The sequence below is a fragment of the Ictidomys tridecemlineatus genome, chromosome 3 (genome assembly GCF_052094955.1).
Source record: "Ictidomys tridecemlineatus isolate mIctTri1 chromosome 3, mIctTri1.hap1, whole genome shotgun sequence".
Classification (NCBI taxonomy): domain Eukaryota; kingdom Metazoa; phylum Chordata; class Mammalia; order Rodentia; family Sciuridae; genus Ictidomys; species Ictidomys tridecemlineatus.
Genome location: NC_135479.1, coordinates 51,315,750 through 51,324,412, shown reverse-complemented (window position 1 = coordinate 51,324,412; position 8,663 = coordinate 51,315,750). Strand labels below are relative to the sequence as shown.

The 8,663-nt window shown below is 38.8% G+C and overlaps 1 protein-coding gene across 2 annotated transcripts in view; it reads left to right on the top strand.

Annotated features, from left to right (window-relative positions):
- Positions 1-8,663, top strand: part of LOC106145117 (uncharacterized) — a 133,646-nt gene that overhangs the window by 14,929 nt on the left and 110,054 nt on the right. The window lies entirely within an intron of this gene.

Below are 8,663 nucleotides of genomic sequence, written 5' to 3'. Positions count from 1 at the left end.
TGAATACCATTTCCCACCTTTTAGGGCCCATTCCTACCAAATGCTTTGTGCTTGGAACAGAGCCATTGAACACCTCCCCCACCCCAGGGTTTTCTGGGGCTTCCCTATTCTGTAATATCCCAATAAAATGGCTCAAATTCTCATTGTTCATGATAGCAGGATCTGGCCTTTTCCACACATATTTTTATGGTTTACTTTTTCTTTCTAGAAAAGAATTTAAAATATATTTATTTCCAAAGTGAGTCCATACTTCAGCCTGATTCTCTGCTGTTTTGTGACTCTTTCTGCCTACCCTAGTTTACTGTGAGGGAATTTACAGTGGAGGAAAATAATCTAAACTGTGCATAAGCTAAATGAGTTAATATGCTCAAACTTTTAGAACAAGGCCTGACACAGAGTCCTCTGTGTATTAGTTGCTATTAGTTTATTATTTTCAGTGGAATGTCACCATCACTCCTCCTAGAAATTCCTTTGCCATTCATCACCACATACTGTTTCCTCATGGCCCTGTACAGGCCCCAGCTTCCCACTAGGGTTCTTGACCCCTCAAGACTCCTTCCCCACTTTTTTTTTTCTTTTTTAAGCAGATGCACAATGTTGGGAGAATATATTAAAATTTATTTTTTCTATACCAGGGGATTTGAGCCCAGGGCCTCACACGTGCTAGGCAGACTCTCTACTATCGAACAGTCTAGGGATGATTTATTTAAAAAAAAAAATCCTAATCTTGAAAACTTCTTCACGCAGGTATCAACAACAGCAGCAACAAAACCGTTATTTTTTAATAAGCCTTAAGTCAGCATGTGAATCACTTCAAAAGCAATTGCTAAGAGATTGTGAAGCCATGAAGAAAGATAAACAGATATAACTCATTGCCTACATGTGCTTAAGATAAATTATAATTAATTCTCAAGTAAAATGACTTTATAGTACCATTTTTCACACAAAATGTATCCTAGACTCACCTGGTAATTGGAGTGGCCACCTGTGTTCACTTAATTGACTTAATAGGAGGACAAACTTCTCTTACCTTTTATTTTATTTTATTTTATTTTTCTGACGGGGGCAGGGTACCAGGGTACCTAAGTTAGGCTCCACCCTCCAATAGAAACTGGGAGATGGAGGCTCTACTTCCCTTGGTGTGTATGTTTCAAAGAGGTTGCTCCCAGCTCCTCGCTTGAGAAAGACATTCCTGTGTAATAAAGCTTACAAAAGGCTTATGTATCTTTAAAACAGATTTACACACATTTCACAGAGACAGAAATGAATATGGAGACTTCCTAAAGCAAATTCTTTCATGAAAAGAAAGAGGGGTGGGGAGAAGATTCTCCCTTATTTTTGACAGAGAGAATGAAGCCTCTTGTTTTTAAAACTTTAAAATTTTGTTCTTAAATATGCCACAAGAAGAAATGAGGCCTTGATTTTGTCTTGGCTCTTTGCGTAGGGAAGTCCACACCGGCACTGTCTCTGTCCAGACTTCTATTGCCCTGCTCTCTGCCAGTAGCTCATTCCCACATTCCCTTTACTTCTCTGCACAGAAGAATTTAACTTCTTGATCAAAGCATCTCTCACTAGATTATGCCCCAGAGGGTGGACCTTAGATTTCATAGCCAAAAAGACTTGTTAAAACATTTTCTAAATGTAAGAATAATTTTATCCTTTCCTTTTCTCCTGCTGCCAATATGGCTCAAAATGCAGTCAATTTGGATGATAGTTCTATTGTCTTTCTATTATTGTTTGGAGCCCATGTATGGTATGGGGCTATATAAATTCATATTTGGTCCCTGAGGCCCTTACACATAAACATGGCATTATAAACCATGTAATTTTAAGCTGTAGAATCACAGAATATGATTTCGGGGCAGACACTGGTTCATGTATTTCCAATTAGTAATTTGGGCACCCTACATCCCTGTTTGCAGGAGGCCCAGCACTTCCTTCCTTGAATGCTGTCACTCCTTTCTGAGGCTGTACTATGGTTAGATGGAGAACCCTTTTTCTATACAACTTAGTGGGCCATTTTCTAGTGCTGCATGGAGGCCTTGCACAGGCCACAACAGTGACATAGACTTGGTTTCCACACTCTTTACACATCCACACATGATTGTGGTGCTAGGGGCCTGTGCCAGGACTATGCCTGGGCTGTGTCTAGCCTTGCCTCCTGAACTTTAGGCTTGGAATTGAGCCTGGTCATTAGACCAGACCACTTTCCTCACAGAGGGTTCCCTTTTGGGATCCAGGTTTTGTGTGTGTGTGTGTGTGTGTGTGTGTGTGTGTGTGTATGTGTGTGTGTGTGTGTGTGTGTGTGTTTGTTTTTCCTGCTGGTAGACATCTAAGGAAATCTTAATCTTTCAGAGAGGACTTAATACTGAACAATGTCAAAAAGAATCAGGGTCCCAATCACTTTTCTTTCATGTAGTGTCTTGAACCATTCAATCAAATTTGCTCTGTCTTCCACTTCTGCCAACTCTTTGCACCTAGGGACTGCTGGAGTGAGGAATGGGGATGGACAGGGTGGGAGTGGAAGGGAAACCTTGATGGGCCAAAAACTGGTGCCCAAGTGGGAACACTCAGGCTCAGAGAAGTTTGCCCTCAGAGAGCTGTCTAATTCAGAGAGATGGAGAGAGGTAGAGTTAGATATATACATAGATGATAGAGATGGATAGATAGATAGATAGAAAAGCTGTAAGATTATTTTTTTCTTTATCCTTTGCTGCCTGTTCCCCTTTCCCCTCCTACTCTGCTACCTCAATACCAGCAGGTTTTCCCAGGTCAAGCCCAAGTTTCTATGGATTCATAGAATCATCTTCAAATATGAATACAACTTATAGAAATGGTTGGTTTGGGTTATTTAAAAAAAAAATCCCAGCAGCGTGGGAGGCTGAGGCAGGAGGATTGCAAGTTCCAGGCCAGCTTTAGCAACCTAGAAGGCTCTAAGCAACTTAGCAAGACCCTCTCTTAAAGAAAAATGGGCTGGGGATGTGTCTCAGTACTAAGATCGCCTATGGGTTCGATATGCAGCGTGCACATGCACACACACACAGAAATTTGTACCACACTGTATACATTTTTCTGGATCTTGCTTTTCTTACTTAAAAGATATATCTATGGAAATTTCTGAAGCTCAATAGTTACACATCTGACTTTTTTAAATTTTTAGATGGACATAATATCTTTATTTTACATTTATGTGGTGCTGAAGATTGAACCCAGTGCCTCATGCATGCTAGGCAAGCATTCTATGACTGAACCACAACCCAAGTCCCCAATCTGACTTCTTTTAAGAAGATGAATGGTATTCCATTATATGACTGCTTTACAGTGTATTCAACTTTGCCTCTGATCCTGAGCATTCAGTTTCCATTTATTTTTACATATACTGAACAATACAAAGAGCATGTGTGTGCCTATATCCTTATGTAGTGGTGGTTTTATTTCTATAGGTTAGAGTCCAAGGAAAGGGTGGAAAGAAATAAAGTAAAATATTTTTGAAAAATATAAACAAACAGCAAAGTGGAGTTGGTTTATGTGTCAGTCATAGGAATATACCCAGAGAAGACATTGACTGCATAGTTCATGTAGTCATGGGATAAATCAGGGATTTTTGACTGTTAGAAAGGGAGTGTTCATAATAATTATGCTAATTAAAAGTTAAAAGATGATACACTGAAGAGGCTGGAGTGAATCCCTCTAGTAAGATATATGTCTGTCAGCTTTCAGCCACTGTGACCAAATACCTGAGATAAATCAACTTATAGAAAGGAAAGGTTTATTTTGACCCTCAGTTTCAGAGGTTCAAATCAAGGTTGGTTGGTTCTATTGTTTTGGGGGCTGTAGTGAGGCAGAACATCATTGCAGGAAGTGTGTGTCAGAGTAAAGCTGCTCACCTCATGGAAGATGGGAAACAAAAAAGAGGAAGAGAGCAAAGGGCCAGGGTCCAATATCCCCTTCAAAGATATGCCCCCAAATGAACTAACTTCCTTTCACTGGGCCCCATTTCCTAAAGGTTCTACCACATCCCAGTAGTGCTACAGGCTGGTGATCAAGCCTTCAGCACATGGGCCTTCAGGAATATTTAGGATCCAAGCCATAAGGCCAGGTTTGCACAGAGCTGAGTGAAATAAGTCCCATTGTTCTTAGGAGAGTATATTCGTTCTATTACATACCTGATATGCTTAGCTCACTTCAAGTTCATGTTCACTTAATAACTTCAGCTGCTCTCATAGGCATTGCATCATCATTCACAGCAGCCAAGACATGGAAATGTTTAACCTCAGGATAGCAAATGCTCCAAGCCTACTGTTTCCTGACCCTAATGAAAGAATTTGGTGGACTCAATGGAGAGGTTTTGGACATTTTATTACTCATGTACTCCTTGGGAGGTGGCAGGCCAGAGTAAATGGAGGGCTGCCACTCTTACAAGCAGGCAACACATATGGGATAGGTCGCATGCCCATTGTGGAGATTGATTTCTTCAGATGTTTTATGAATACATTCTTTTACTTTACAACCAAGGTCACTCTGCTTTGATTCTCACCTCAAGATTGGAAATAAGGGAAGCACCCGGCTTCTCCCTTTGCTGCCACATCTTTTAGAGTCATTTTTGTCTTACTGTAAGCTTTTCTAGGCACTAATTACTATTTACCCCAGCAGAAAAAACAGCGTAGGTGTCCACAGACGAATGGATAAAGAAAATGTGGTGCATATAGAACATGGGACTACCGGTCAACTTTAGAAAGAAGGAAATTCTGTCATTTGAATAATATGGATGAAACTTGAGAACTCTCTGTCTAGTAAAGAGAGTCAGTCCCAGAAAGACAAATAACTGAATGGTCTCACTGATACTCAGAATCTACAGAAAAGATGAACACATAGAAACAGTAACATGGTAGTTACCAGCGGGTAGAGATTTGGAGAAAGGGGAAATACTGGTCAAAGTCTACAAAGCTTCAGTTACAAGATGATTAAGGACTGGGAGCTTAATATAGAGTGTGGTGATTTTAGTTAATCATAATTTTTTCTATCTATGATTTTAAAATTTGTTCTTATTAGTTCTATACGACAGAATGCATTTTTACACATTGTATACAAATGGAGCATAACTTCTCATTCCTCTGTCTGTACATGGAACAGAGTCACACCAGTAGGGTAATCATACATGTATTTAGGTTAATAATGTCTGTCTCATTCTAGTGCCCTTCCCATCCCCACTGTACCACCCCTCCCTTAATTCCCCTCTGCACAATCCAAAGTTTCTTTATTCTTCCCTACTGCCCCCCCAACCATAAGCATACACTTAACAGAGAAAACATTCAGCTTTTGGTATTTGGGGATTGGCTTATTTCGCTTAGCATGATATTCTCCAGTTCTATTCATTTACCTGAAAATGTCATAATTTCATTCTTCTTTAAGGCTGAGTAATAGTTCATTTGTATGTAACAGCATTTTCTTTATCCAGTCATCTGTGGAAGGGCATCTAGGTTGGTTCCATAGTTTAGCTATTGTGAATTGAGCTGCTATATACATTAATGTGGCTGTGTCACTGTAGTATGCTGATTTTAAGTCCTTTGAGTATAAACCAAGGAGTAGAATAGCTGAGTCAAATGGTGGTTCCATTCCAAGTTTTCTGAGGAATCTCCATTCTGCTTTCCAGAGTGGTTGCACCAATTTGCAGTCCCACCAGCAATGTGTGATTGTACCTTTGTTCCCATATCCTCACCAACACTTACTGCTTGTATTCTTGACAGTTGCCATTCTGACTGGAGTGAGCTGGAATCTCACTACAGTTTTGATTTGCATTTCTCTAATTGTTAGAGAGGATTAATATTTTTTCATGTTTGTTGATCAGTTTCTTCTGTGAAGCATCTGTTCAGTTTCTTAGCCCATTTATTAGTTTGGTTATTTGTTTTTTTGGTGTTAAGTTTTTTGAGTTCTTTATATATCTTGAAGATTATGTGGTAAAGATTTTTCTATCTGAGGTGCATTTGGTAAAGATTTTCTTCCATTCTGTAGGCTCTGTCTTTACATTGTTGGTAGTCTCCTTTTCTGAGAAGAAGCTTTTTAGTTTGATACCATTCCTTTTATTGATTCTTGATTTTATTTCTTGTTCTTTAGGACTCTTGTTGACGAAGTCAGGTCCTAAACTGACATGATGGAGAGTTGGGCCCACACTTTCTTCTAGGAGGTGCAGGGTCTCTGGTCTAAAGCCTAGGTTCTTGATCCACTTTGAGTTGAGCTTTGTTCAGGGTGAGAGATGGGAATTAAATTTCATCCTACTACATATGGATTTCCAGCTTTCCCATCACCATTTTTTGAATAGGCTGTCTTTTCTCCAATGTATGTTTATGATGCTTTTTTTTTAAGTATGAGGTAACTGTATTTATGTGGGTTTGTATCTGTGTCTTGTATTCTGTTCCATTGGTTTTTATGTCTGTTTTGGTGCCAATACCATCCCATTTTTGTTACTATAGCTCTGCAGTATAGTTTAAGTCCTGGTATTGTGATATCTTCTGCTCCATTCTTCTTGATACTTATTGCTTTGGCTACTCTGGGCCTCTTTTTTTTTTTCCAAATGAATTTTACAATTGCTTTTTCTAGTTCTGTGAATAATGTCATTGGGATTTTAATAGGAATTGTATTAAATCTGTACAGCACTTTTGGTAGTAAGGTCATTTTGACAATACTAATTCTGCCTATTCAAGGACAGGAGAGATCTTTCCATCTTCTTAGGTCTTCTTCAAATTCTTTCTTTAGTATTCTGTAGTTTTCATTGTAAAGGTATTTTATCTCTTTTGTTAGATTTATCCCCAAGTATTTTATTTTTTTTTGAGGTTATTGTGAATGGAGTAGTTTTCCTAATTTCTCTTGCAGTGGCTTCATTACTTATTTATAGAAATGCATTTGATTTATGGGTCTTGATTTTATAACCTGCTACTTTGCTGAATTCATTTATTAGTTCTAAAAGTTTTCTGGTGGAATTTTTGGATCTTCTAAATATAGAATCAATCATAATGTTTTGTATTCTTGAAATTTGCTAAGATAGAAGAGCTCAAACATTCTCACCACAACTTTACAAAAAGGTAACTAGGTGAATGGTGGACATATTTATTAATTTGATTGTGGGAATCATTTCATGATGTATATATGTATCAAAACATTACAGAGCCTAAAATATACAACTTTTATTTGTGAATTATACCTCAATAAAGCTGGAGTGAAAATTTTAGCTGTTTATAAACAGTTGTAGAAAAACAATGTGTTTGGCTTAGCTCTCTCATGGCCAGTGCTGCTGAAGTTTTTTTTTTTTTTTTTTTTTTTTTAAACATGGGATTGCTGGGGAAGAGACTGTATATGGGGACCCTGAGTTTGTCTAGGGCATTGTAGAGGACAGTTTCATAGAGAGATAGAACCAGAATGCATACTGGAGTGTGGCACATCTTCCAATAAATAAGTCTGTGAAGGAAAAAAGAAAGAGAACCAGAATTGAAGAAGGCAACCAGGAGGGCAAGAGGGAGAGGTGAGGTGCAGGAAGAGCCAGGGTGTTAAAGATGAGAGGAGAATCCTGTGGGAGGAGAAAAATCCTGAGAATGTGCAGAGGAACTGGCCTCCCATGGTGCATTCTCAAAGTGGGTGGGACAGCAATGTCTTAGATATTATTAATATCTAAGATATATTAATATTAATAATATAATATCATTATATATTATATTATTATTATAATGGTCTGTGTCTCTCCATAAGGCCACAGTAGGTAAACAGATATTAAGATATTAATTAAGATACTAAAATTTTATGGGTTGGGGGCAGGGATCTATTAGAAAAAATGTCTTAAGGCTCCACAAAGGGGGCAGTAATGACAAAAAGGTAGAGAAGGATGGCCTCAAATAGTGGAGACAACTCTTCCTTTTAAACAAAAGGGAACAAATGACATTGGCAGCAAATAAACCAGAAAATTAGGTGTGGAGAAATATCCTGTCTGATGATTTGTACTTATTGTATGAGTTGGTTGGTAAGGAGCTGGCTTCTGAGAGTCAAAGGAGCTGTGGGGGCATTTCAGAAATATAAGGAGAGTGGAGAGAGTTTGAATAGACTAAGGATGTTATGCTCGAATTCGGACAGTAACCCTCAGGGGACAGTCTTCAACTTCTCAGACTTACTCAAAATTGGCCTCCTAGATCCAACCTGACTCGATTTACCTATCTACACTATCTTTCTATTTATGGCTTCATTCCCCCCCCTCTAATTTTAGGAACTCCTTATTGCTGTAAGGAGAAGGGGCAATGGCTCGTATTGGCTGCTTCAGAATTGAAAGGGGGCATTGAACGTGAGGGGACTCCACACTGTGGGGGATGCTGTGAGTTCCCTTTTAGAAGTCAGTTCCATTTGAAGTCTGGTTGGGGAAAACAGGTTGTCATCTGGGGATGGGTGCTTCTATGAGAGAAACAAAAGCCATGAGTACTGAATAAATGTTACAGCAGCTGGAACATGTCACTGTGTAGAAGTTCCCTCACCAGGCTTTAACATCCCCAGTTATCAGGACTGTAAACGTAACATTTAACTTTTAGTGTTACAGATGTCCTTCCCCATAAGATACAGTTTAATAATTTAATGTCATCTGATCTTGCAAAATCCTTTTACTAGTATGACCTCTGTCTAATAGACAA